Genomic DNA, 12,477 nt, shown 5'->3' with positions numbered 1-12,477 from the left:
ATGCTGTAGTACACAGAGAAGTTGCAGCATTAGAAAATTGTAGCGAAATGCAGGACGATCTGCAGCGGATAGGCGCTTGGTGCAGGGAGTGGCAACTGACCCTTAACATAGACAAATGTGATGTATTGCGAATACATAGAAAGAAGAATCCTTTATTGTATGATTATATGATAGCGGAACAAACACTGGTAGCAGTTACTTCTGTAAAATATCTGGGAGTATGCGTGCGGAACGATTTGAAGTGGAATGATCGTATAAAATTAATTGTTGGTAAGGCGGGTACCAGGTTCAGATTCATTGGGAGAGTCCTTAGAAAATGTAGTCCATCAACAAAGGAGGTGGCTTACAAAACACTCGTTCGACCTATACTTGAGTATTGCTCATTAGTGTGGGATCCGTACCAGGTCGGGTTGACAGAGGAGATACAGAAGATCCGAAGAAGAGCGGCGCGTTTCGTCACAGGGTTATTTGCTAAGCGTGATAGCGTTACGGAGATGTTTAGCAAACTCAAGTGGCAGACTCTGCAAGAGAGGCGCTCTGCATCGAGGTGTAGCTTGCTCGCCAGGTTTCGAGAGGGTGCGTTTCTGGATGAGTTATCGAATATATTGCTTCCCCCTACTTATACCTCCCGAGTGAGATCACGGATGTAAAATTAGAGAGATTCGAGCGCGCACGGAGGCTTTCCGGCAGTCGTTCTTCCCGCGAATCATACGCGACTGGAACAGGAAAGGGAGGTAATGACAGTGGCACGTAAAGTGCCCTCCGCCACACACCGTTGGGTGGCTTGCGGAGTATAAATGTAGATGTAGATGTAGAATGCCATTTCATCCAACGGTACCGCACACGATTTCACACAACGGCTTAAAAGGACGACGCGAACCAATGACTAAGGTAAACACTACAGAGCTATACACCCTGTGATCCGCTCAATTCATTGGTACACCAAGCACACGACGTCAAGGATGTCTTATGGAACCGTTGAATGAATGGAATTCAATTTTAAAAAAACATTTACATCGTCTAGGATAGATCGACAGTCCTTTTTGCACTTGTGGAGAAGAAGAAGACATGAGTCATATGACATTATCAAAAGCACAACCCGGTTTCACGACATATATCTGATCCTCAGGTGCATATTATAAAATGTGAATCTACAAATGATGCATATCTTAGGTTAAAGCACGTTAAAATAGTGCATCCCTGGTACATGGCACGCAAGAGTACAACCTCTTCTAATCTATGTCTGCCAGAAAGTCTCTCATAGAGAGATATTAGGATGTCCCGAAAAGATAGAAAGGACAGATGGGGCATTAAATCAACTGAGGACTATGGGGTACAAAGGCCCACTGCGCTACCATTCTTTTGGCAACCAGAGACTTTAGGGTATAAAAACTCATGTACACAGCTCTCAAAGAATTACGGGTGTACGTATAATCAGTCACGACAAAATCTAGATCCTGGGAGTACGGTAGGGAGAAGGAACAGACAGGCAACACAGGACCATAGGCGAGAGCGGATACTTCAAAGGGCAGAAACGAAGAACTGCATTCCCTGAAGGACGAACCGGACGCCTATTACCCAATGCGTCGGAAGACAAATCGGACACATAAAGTGAATTGTATATGTACCCATTTGTTTAGTTAAAATGATATGCCTTTTGTTGTAACTGACTTCAAATGTTGTAGATAGATAATCGTAGTCTATAGGTACAATTTTATAAAATTTATGCTTCTTTCCCAACATGGTGAAGCAGCCGTGTTTGAGAGAGCTTATACCGTTACGAAAATGGAAGCAACTTTCCGTACCACGTGTAACTGTATTACGTTCTGCATTCCGTCTAAGAAGCAAACATAAGAAAGTCCTTGCTTTCTACAGAAAAATATCTCTATTGTACCTCAAGAAAAAGTTCAACAAAATATATCGACTGCAGTTTAGCTTTCACAAAACCTAGGATCCCGTGATCTACGCGTAGCGTACTTGACTAACAGAACACTGTGACAAGGGAATGGGCACACTTGTCACGGCGAAACCTGCATTAATTTTTTTCCCACTAGTAGTTCACACCACTTGAGACACACGTGCCGAATTTCGGCTGCCATTACACACTGAAAGATACTTACCAATGCCAAAAATCGCTGTTTTTTAGCTTGATGCATGGATACCGCAAACTCTTGTTACGGCAGGACCGCAGGACGGCGTATCGCTCTTTCAGAAGTGCTCTCGATTCAAGACTTTGTAAAAAACGAAAATTAAAATTATTATCATTTGCAGTACTTTCCTGTGAACGTAAATTTTCTTTCTGGTAAATGTTTGGAATCAACTACACTTTAAATTTCGTAAAACGATATGTACGATCAACCTCGCAATGTAGCTAACGAAAACCTTTATGTAGGTCTATCTGTTTGCTATCGAGATACAAAAAATATACAATATATGCCAATCGAAGCCATCAACGCGTGAAGATTGTGTTATTCTGTGAAATGGAGACCAAACTTTTAGACGAAAGTTTAAATAATGTAGACTAACGCTATCCAAATTTCTTATGCATTTGGGCATAAGTGGTTCGGGCACCGCCCCCATTATTATTATTATTATCACTACTACTACAGATGGGTAATTTTGCAGCAGTATTTCAAAGAATTAAATTAAATAAATTATGATTAAATTGCTTGGATTTACAACTTATCTAATTAATCTGAATTTTGGCATTATGTTCGTTGTAAGTTCGGAAAAGACTAGTGTGTAACTGGAACAAGCTGTTTTTATTCGTCACCTAAGTGAGTCTGTCAGGCTCATGGGACGTTTCTTCCTGTCAAATAGAGCCCAGAAATTGCCAGATGTTGCAAAATACGGTTCCAAGTCATATCTTCTTGAAGTTTTAATTTCTAATTCTTCAAGAGCGCAGTTTGAGAATATCTCACAAATGATAACTCCAAATTGGGAAACATCAACTGAAACGAACAGATTATTGATAAACATAAGCACTGGACAAGTGTTGAAATCTGGCTAAACCTGTTACAAAATTCTGTGTCTACGATATAAAGTTGCTTGGCAAAAGATAAATGTATTCGCCCCTATTTACGGTTTCCATACTTGAATTCAAAGCTGGAAAGTGTGATAGAGAATTTCTTTTTAAATGTGCAATCCGTAATTTTAGTTTCCCCTGAAAAGCATTTACAGTGTTCATCACGGCTGAAATGATGAAATTTTTTCCTTGCTAGGTCACTTGATTTTTAGCCGATATCTAGCAAAAAACCTGAATGTAGAAGCCATGGTATTTAGTCAAGTTCTTGACTTGTTTCGCAGAAGTTATTTCACAAAATCTCTTATCTCATCAAAAAGACCGCACAATCGTTCCAGAGTTTTTCCGTTGTTAAGTCACCTTACGTCTCCATGAAGAATAATATCGCATGCTCAAAATCTGATGTACTCAAAAAACTTCTATAAAATCGGTGACGTATAGAATATGATGAGATGTATTGTACAGGGTGATTATAATTATACTTCCAAAACTCTGTAGATATAACATCACTGGTCAGAATGACGTCAAATTACAACGGAATATTATCGGAGAAAGGGGAAAACGTATGGCAGGAGAAAAAAAGTAGTGTGAAAATTTAGCAATAGATGGCGCTGTATGTGTCAGAATACGTAAATGAAAGCACCTGTAATGGGCACGACCCATTGAAGTTGGTATAAACACGGCGGGTACACGGCTTTTCCTCCTTTCGCGTCTGCGACGTTCACCATGACTGTCTCAATGCAGGATCGCGCTCTGCTTGTAAAGCTGTATTACAAGAATGATGACTGTGCACAAGTCGCTCTGCAGAAGTTACGGACATTGAAGGTTTTGAAAAATGGCGTTGGTCCGATGACTGCCGTGGGTCTGGAGAAAATGATTCTGAAAATCGGAAAGACGGGTTCTCTTGGTGTGCAACCTGGTAGAGTGGTAGGGTGAGGAAACGAATTGTTTCGACGTCACTGGAAGCAGTTGCCACAGCAATGCAGGAGGAGACGAGTGGTGGTGTGCAAAAGTGAGGTGCACGGAGAATTGCCCGAACCTTGGACGTACCCGAAACATCCTTCTTTGTTGTCTATTCAAAATTACCCATTTGCACGAGTTGCTTCCTGTTGACCTGCCAGTAAGAGAGACCTTTGCCTTAGAATTTCTTGCTCGCTTGCATGTGGACAGTGACTGCCCGTGGAAGATTTTGTGGACTGACGAAGCGCACTTCCATCTGACAGGTTATGTCAATATATAGCATTTTCGAATATGGGCAATAGAAAATTCACATGCAAACCAACCAGTACCGCGTCATCCTGAAAAGGCCACTGTGTGGTGCAAGTATACGGCATCATTTATCATATGGCCGTATTTCTTCGAAGAGACAGGTGCTTCCGGTCCTGTTACCTGTACCGTCACTGGTAAGCACTGTGAGTGTCTTTTGCGCAACCACGTCATTCCAGTTCTCCAACACCGTGGACGTGTGGATGGGATCATTTTTATGCAAGATGGCGCACCTCCGCACTTTGCAAATCCAATTAAGCAGCTGCTGAAGCGCCATTTCGGAAGTTCTAGAATTATTAGCCGCCAATTCCCTACAGCCTGTCCGTCCCAATCACCTGACCTTAATCCGTGTGACTTCTGGCTGTAGGGCTATCTGAAAAATGTTGAGTTCAATGTTCCGATTGCAAACTTAGCTGCATTGAAGACACGTATTGCACAACACATTCTGAACGTGACACGAGAAACACTTCGATCAGTTGTGGAACATGCTGCTTCTCGGTTTCAACTTGTTGCACAAAACGGTGGACAGCAATTTGAACATGTTTTGCGCCAGTCACACGGAAATGAATAATCCGGTTTGATTTTCATTGATGCTTATTATTCGGTTATTGGCCTGAGGACAAGAAAATCCGATGTGAGTGATGATTTTTATGTGATTTTCCCATCCGTGGTGGATGGGATTACGTAAATAACACTATCACACCTGTACACCCATACACACTGAGTAGTAGAGTTTATGTACGCCTTAGGCATTGTTGTATGATTCATTTGTCATTTGTAGTCGACCACCATTAAATTATGATGCCTACAGCGCCATCCATGGATGCATATTGTAACTATTTATTTTTCTCTCTTCTCCGACAATATTCAGTTGCAAATTAACGCTATTCTGACCAGTGATGTTATTTTTACACAGGTTTGAAAGTTTAGCTTTGAATATAATCACCAAGTACTACGTGATTACAACTTTCATGATGCGGTTAAACGTCAAAACCTTTTGTAAATAAATCTTCCTAGTAGATAATGCACTGATAAAAAAGCACTTCTGGAAATGAATCGTCATTAGCAGAAAGAATGAGAAACCCATTGTTTTTTCCAGTGATCGGAAGTGCCCCATCTGTAGCTGTAGCAACAAAATTAGAGAATGGAAAGTTTCTTCCTTTTGAAAATTTCAGGAATGCATTAAAGTTGTCTTCTCCTCTAGTTCGTTCATGAAGTGGTAGAAATTTTACTAACTCCTCTTTAACCGCAAAATCATGACTGACCATTTTGATAAAGGAACACGAGAGACCATTTTGACAAAGGAACACAACTCCCCAACATCGGAAAATGTTTTCATCGAACTGAAGCGAAAAATATTTATACGGTGGCAGGTCCGGATATGATTAAGACCATAACTTTTTATATGTCTGTTGAACAAGTCTAGTAACAGTTTGGTGAGGTAAGCGAAGCTATTTTAGAGAAGGAAGAAGTGCATATTTATCTTTGTGGCCATCGTACAGAGATTCAGTGGCACTGATCATTTCTTCTTTAACTACTTTTCCATTACTCAAAAGTTTTTCAATTTCACTGATACCTAACACTCTTTTTAAGAAGCCATTTTACCGTCCGGTCTCAGGCCGCGCGGGGTAACCGTGCGGTCTAAGGTATCTTGTCACAGTTAGTGCTGCTTCGCCCATCGGAGGTTCCAGCACAGGCAAAGCGAACATTCTTGGCCAAAAGAAGCCTACTAGTGTCAAACATCAGCCTTATTTTAGGGAGAAACTTCTGAGAATGTACTTTTGTTCCTCAGCGCTACATAATAATAAATCATGGACTAGGAATACCGGAAAAGAGGACAATCCCAGTGTTTGAGATATGGTGCTACAGAAGAAATTGAAAATTACGTGAACCGGTAATTTAAGCTACCAGGAGGTTCTTCGAGGGATCGGCGAGGAAAGAAACATAAGGAAAACAATGACAAGAAGGAGGGAAGGATGACAGGACATGTGATAAGGCTTCAGGAAATAACTGGCATCGTATTAGAGAGACTTCTACTGGTTGAAAACAGTAGGGGAAGACAGAGACTGGAATACATCCAACAAATACAGATAAAAATATTTGCTCAAGAGAGAATTTCGTGGTAGGTCAGATGATTTATGACTCAATGGATCTCAACCAAACTAAAAGAAAACAAAAAAAAAACAGCCTTTTGAGTGTAGTACGAAGTAAATTGTAGTATCATAAAGCATGGTGTTTTCTTCTTATCACAGATGTAACTAGTAAACTACTTTTAAGCACAACAGCTACTGTGCGTTCCAAATGCTATAATTTTCTTGCTGTCTACTGTTTTAACGACTTAAAAAAGTAGTGTCCTATTTTACTCGAATGCACTGAGGCAGCCAGAACATTATGACCACCTACCTAAAGGCCTATATGTCCATCTTTGCCACGGATAACATCGGCGGCACGTCGTGGCATGGAAGCAATGAGGTCGCTGGAGGCACCCCATCTGCACACACACGAGTCACCTAGTTACCGTAAATTCCGGGAAGTGTGGCGACGAGCTCTGACGCCACGTTCAGCCACATCCCAGCTGTGTTCGATCTGGTTAAGATCTAGTGAGTTGGGGGGTCAGAACATCAGCTTTAGCTCGCCACTGTGTTGCTCCAACCACTACACCACATTCCTGGCCATGTGACATGGCGCATTATCTTGCTGAAAAATGCCTCCACCGTCGAGGAACAAGATCACCATGAAGGAGCGTACGTGATCTGCAACCATGGTGCCCATGGATGCCCACGTGAATGGGCAGCTTGTTTCCATCCCGCAGTACAGGTGTCAAGAAGCCCTTGGAAGACGACGGATTCGCTCCCATCAGAATGATGAAGAAGGCGTCGGGATTCATAAGACCATGCAACGCTCCCCCACTACGCTAACGTCCAGTGCCGATGGTCACGTGCCCATTTCATTACGGTAGTAGTTGCCGATGTCGTAACGTTAACATTGGCACATGCATGGTTCGTCGGCTGCGGAGGCCCATCGTTAGGAGTATTCGATACACTGTGTGTTCAGAAACACTTGTACTCTCCCCGGCATTAATGTCTGATGTTAGTTCCACCACAGTTAGTCGCCTGTCCTGTTTTACCAATCTGCCCAGCCTACGACGTCCGACATTCGTAATGAGGCGTGACTGGCCAACCCCACAACATCTGATCGTGGTTTCACCACGTGTAGAAGACACTCACAACAGCACTCCTCGAACAGCCGGCAATTCGTGCAGTTTCCAAAATGCTCGTGCCGAGCCTCCATGTCATCGCAATCTGCCCTGGGTCAAACTCAGATAGACCGCGCGCCTTCCCAATTCTACATACAAACAGCACGCTCACTGACATTGCACGTACAGTGCGTGTGTCTCACTAGCAGTCATTTCTCACCAGGTGGTGCTACTGTCGCTTGGACAGGTTTATATCGCAAGTAGGTCGATGGTCATAATGTTCTGGCTGATCAGTGTATATTTCAATGAAACGTTGAACGTGCTTGGTGTCACTAAATCAAATGGTGGTAACAAAAATTATTACAGCTGTAGTGGGCACCAAACAATGGGCTTAAATTACTTCAAAAATTATGAAACACCTCACACATCATCATACATAATGAACAGTATCATAAAAACCTAACGTCGCTAAACAATTACCCGTCTAGCTGTAAGTCTCTCCTTCACAGTCTCACAGATGTGAGTGAGAGCTGTTTCTATCTCTCTGACTGTATTTGTTCCAGTGATCAGAGACTTGTTGTCAATAACAGGACAGTAAAACTGTCAACGGATGATTTTGTGACTGTACCTCACCTGCAGCAGAAGTCTTTCACAATAGTTGATCGGAATGTTGGCGACTGGATCGTAGAGAACAGTTTAATGTTCAGCGGTCCCTGTCAAGACATGAAAGATATACAAGGTGTTCAGAAACAGTTTGGAAAGCTTTTAAAGGTGTTGCATGGTAGTTTGGGCTGAGAAATTATTATTCAGAAAAAAAATCGATACTTTGCACTGTTTCCGAGTAAATTAGCGTGAGGCGGCCGCTGTGACCGAGCGCTTCAGTCCGGAACAGCGCTGCTGCTATGGTCGCAGGTTCGAATCCTGCCTCGGGCATGGATGTGTGTGATGTCCTTAGGTTAGTTAGGTTTAAGTAGTTCTAAGTCTAGGGGACTGATGACAGATTTTAAGTCCCATTGAGTTTAGACCCATTTTTTGAAACTAGTGTGGAATTAGACAGTCAGTCATTACGGGTGCTGAAGCGGCCTGTCAGAGGCGCTGTCCTTAGTTCGGTTTCCTAAAACTGAAAAAGAGGACGATACAGTCATTGGATTTGGGACAGTAGTAAGGATCGAACCCGAGTCAAAGGCTGAGCAGAGTCGTGCGCTGGCATCTACGGCATGACAACAAGTGACACTAAATATACCTGGCAGGTCGCTTGAATTAGCGCACGCAACGGCCTGGTTGGCTAACGCCAATGCTAATAAACTCGGGAACGGCGCAACGCATCGAATTTTTTCAGCACAACCTACCCTGCAACACCCTTACAAGCTTTCCAGACTATTTCTGACAACACTGTATATAGTCTGTCGCAGCGAAAAACGTCACCAAGGTAAGTAAGGTAAGTAAACAGGGCTGCAGTAATAAGTTAAAATTTCAAACTGCACGTATTCGGTAGCGTTAAATCCGTATCCATTGTAAAGCATTTGCTGTTCGTTGTTTATCGCATTTGACCAAATACTTGTTCTCAACAGCCTCAAGAATAACCAACAGCAAACAGAAAATATTACACGCTCCAGTCACATTAATATAACCACCGCCAAGTTTCGACGTCAATGTGCAATAACCACTTACAGATGGCGGCGGCAGCGTCATCAGTAGAAAAGAGTGGAGTCGTGGTCGTAATGCGGAAACTGACCGATTATCTGATGGCCAAAACGGCATGATCATTGGCTCTCGGGACAAGGGTGGAAGCATTTCCGAAACAGCTAAGTGTGTTAATAGTTAGCATGCCGCCGCTGTTGACGTATACCGTGGATGGCAAAATGTGCCATACAGGGCCGGCACCGAGGCAATTGTTGTACACCACGGGCCGTACATGGCAGAGGTAAACGACAGCAGCGGAGATGTGTTCGGGCGAATAAACTTGCAACTGATGAGCAACCAAGGGGCTACCAACAGTGTCTCCTCGGCGGCCGTTCAGAGAACATCTTGGGTATTAATAACCGCTTCGGCTGTATTTTGGTCCTTTATTACCGTTCCACAACCGGTTTCGTGACGTTAAAACGACTAGAGAACGTTACTGCGTATCAGCCTTAGCTGCAGGCGCCTGGTTCATGCGCCTAAGCTACCTGCTGTTCATCGGCGACGAAGGCTGGAATTTACACTCCAATACCGCAACTGGACGTCCACTGAGTGGTGATGGGTGAGCCGTGCTGGTTCGCATCATGCCTTGTTTTTTTATCTTTGGTTGCAGTCCAATGGTGTCTTATTTCTTCTTCGGTTACCGCCGTAACCTTGCTGTCTTCACTCCGTGAGTGGCAGCAGCTGAGTGCATCGATATTAGTACTGCTGTACTATCTTTGGTGTGGCGGATATATTTTCCGGGTGTGCTGTTTGTGGCAGTCGGTCGGTTTGGGCAGAGCAGCGAGGAAGTCTCCGTGGCGCGTTGTCAGGCTGGAGCCGCTGGCGGCGTGCACGCGCGGTTGGAGTTGTGAGGCGCTTCTTGCGACGGTTACGAAGTTTGTCGCCCACTGATCCTGGACACTAAAGTTGAGTACTCACTTAACCTACTATCAAGCTTCAACTGCTATCACATCTCTTCGTTTGATCCTGGTTGTCGTTTTCTGGGAGATTCCCGCGATCAATAACGTGTGTGCACTGAAGTCGGCTAGAAGTGCAGCCGTCTTCCTGTGTGGTGTTTAACTTAATTTAATTCATTCCTTCATGAATGAAGTGTACCAGAGGTATCTTCTGCCTTGTGGCCATTGACATTCCTGTGACCTGCCCTGGTTGTTGATGTAGTTGTTGGCAGTGTATTTTCCTCGTCGTGTTGACGCTGTCCAGCGCGGCGTGTAGTTCGACAGCTGAGGTGTTGTTGGTAGTTTTGGGCGTTTATTCTGATTTGGCTGGATTGGGCACCAGTATCCAGAACGTTGTGCTATTTACATCTTGTTGTCGTTTTGCTGGTCAGGTGGAGCAGAACAGATGTTGTTGGTTGGTTCGTCAGTTGGCTTTCGGTTGGGTTGCCTTCCAATTAAGAGGTTGACGGTCTGGCTGCCTGTCTCACCTAAATATGCGTTAGTGTTACCTTCCCAGGCCGATCCTTGGAACATTCTGAGCGCCGCTCCTTGTGTTTTACATAGTGCTTTCCTTTTTAGTCTTAAGTACTCTGTGTGGCCTTCAGCCGGGTTTTAGTTTATTAAAATTGCAAGGCTCTTCTTCTTAGGCCTTGAACCGTAAAAAAAAAATTGTTTCTTGTTTGGTATGTGGCCTTCAGCCGAGTTTCAGCCTTTCAAAATTAAAACTGAAAATTCCTTGTGCCTAGGCCTTAAGCCGTAAATTGGTTTCAGCCTTTTCAAATCAAAAGTTGAAAAATTTTGTCTCGGTCTTAAGCCGTAAGAAATATTTTCTAGTTTTTATGTGGCCTTCAGACGAGTTTTCCAGCTTAAATTAAAAATTGGAAATTTCTTTGTCTGGGCTTTAAGCTGTGAGATTGTTTGGGTTTCGTATGTGGCCTTAAGCCGAGAGTTATGTGAAGCATTTTAGGATAAAGCCTTTAGCCTATTTTAGTTGAAATTTAGAGGCTCTTCCCTTTAGGCCTTAAGCCGTAGAATTGTTTTCTGCTTGGTGTGTGGCCTTCAGCCCAGTTCTAATCTCTCTTAAACTAAAAATTCAAAATCCTTGTCTTGCCCTTAAGTCACAAGACTGTTACTCCTTAGTATGAGGCCTTCATCCGAGTTTTACACGAAATATTTTAAGGTAAGGCCTTTAGCCTTTTCAACGTGAAAGCTCTTCCTCCTAGGCCTTAAGCCGTTAAATTGTTTTGCTGATTCCGGACTATTTAGATTAAATTTTGATAATCTTTGTCTCGACCTTAAGCTGTAACACTGTTCTTGATTAATGTGAGGCCTTCAGCCGAGTTCTACGGGAAAAATTTAAGCTAAGGTTTTAAGCCTATTTATGTTGAAGATAATTTTTTTTCTAAAGCAGTGAAACCTCCAGAAGAACTCCTGCGCCTCAATTCCTTGCTTAGGCTCTACAGTCTGGAACCGCGCGACCGCTACGATCGCAGGTTCGAATCCTGCCTTGGGCATGGATTTTTGTGATGTCCTTAGGTTAGTTAGGTTTAATTAGTTCTAAGTTCTATGGGACTGATGACCTCAGATGTTAAGTCCCCTAGTGCTCAGAGCCATTTGAACCATTTCTTAGGCATTGTGCCTTGGATTTTCGATGTTGCCTTCAGCCGATTTAATTAAATCAAAGGAGGTCATTCGTTAAAACCTTGAGAGTTTTCATTCTTGTTTTTGTGATTGTGTGTTTTAAGAAATAAAGTTTATATGTTGAGTGCAACTGATAGTAACTTATTTTGGTCTCTTTCCACAAATATAACCGCATCCGCTCTGTCCTGCTAGCCCGGGGATTTCAATAGTTGACCTTTTCAGACAGATGGCCGTTGGCGTGTGCGGCGTGAAACGTCTAAAGCGAACTGCATGCGACAATCGTCAAAAGGTTCCAAGGCGGACGATGGAGCGTTACGGTCCGAGGAATGTTCTTCTGACATTGGCTAGTACATCTCGTCATTCCGAAAGGTACAATGGATCAACACAACTATGCATGTATCCTTGGGGACCAAGTCCACCCCCGCATGCGGTTCGTTAGTTTTCGGCATGTTGGCATCTACCAGCAGTTTAACACAACGTGTCACACAGCCAGCAGTATATGTGAGTGGTTCAAAAAGTACCCAGATGGATTTAGCGTACTCCCCTGGCCACCAAAAACCCCGGATTTACACCCAATCGAGAATTTGTGGCACCACGGCGATCGGTCGGGCTGTTCGTGCCATCTACATCTACGTGATTATTCTGGTATTCACAATAAAGTGCCTGGCAGAGGGTTCAATGAACCACCTTCAAGCTGTCTCTCTACCGCTCCATTCTCGAACGGCGCGCGGGAA

Source organism: Schistocerca americana, chromosome 3 (assembly GCF_021461395.2).
Source record: "Schistocerca americana isolate TAMUIC-IGC-003095 chromosome 3, iqSchAmer2.1, whole genome shotgun sequence".
In the NCBI taxonomy this organism is placed as follows: domain Eukaryota; kingdom Metazoa; phylum Arthropoda; class Insecta; order Orthoptera; family Acrididae; genus Schistocerca; species Schistocerca americana.
Note: the sequence above shows the minus strand (reverse complement) of the source record.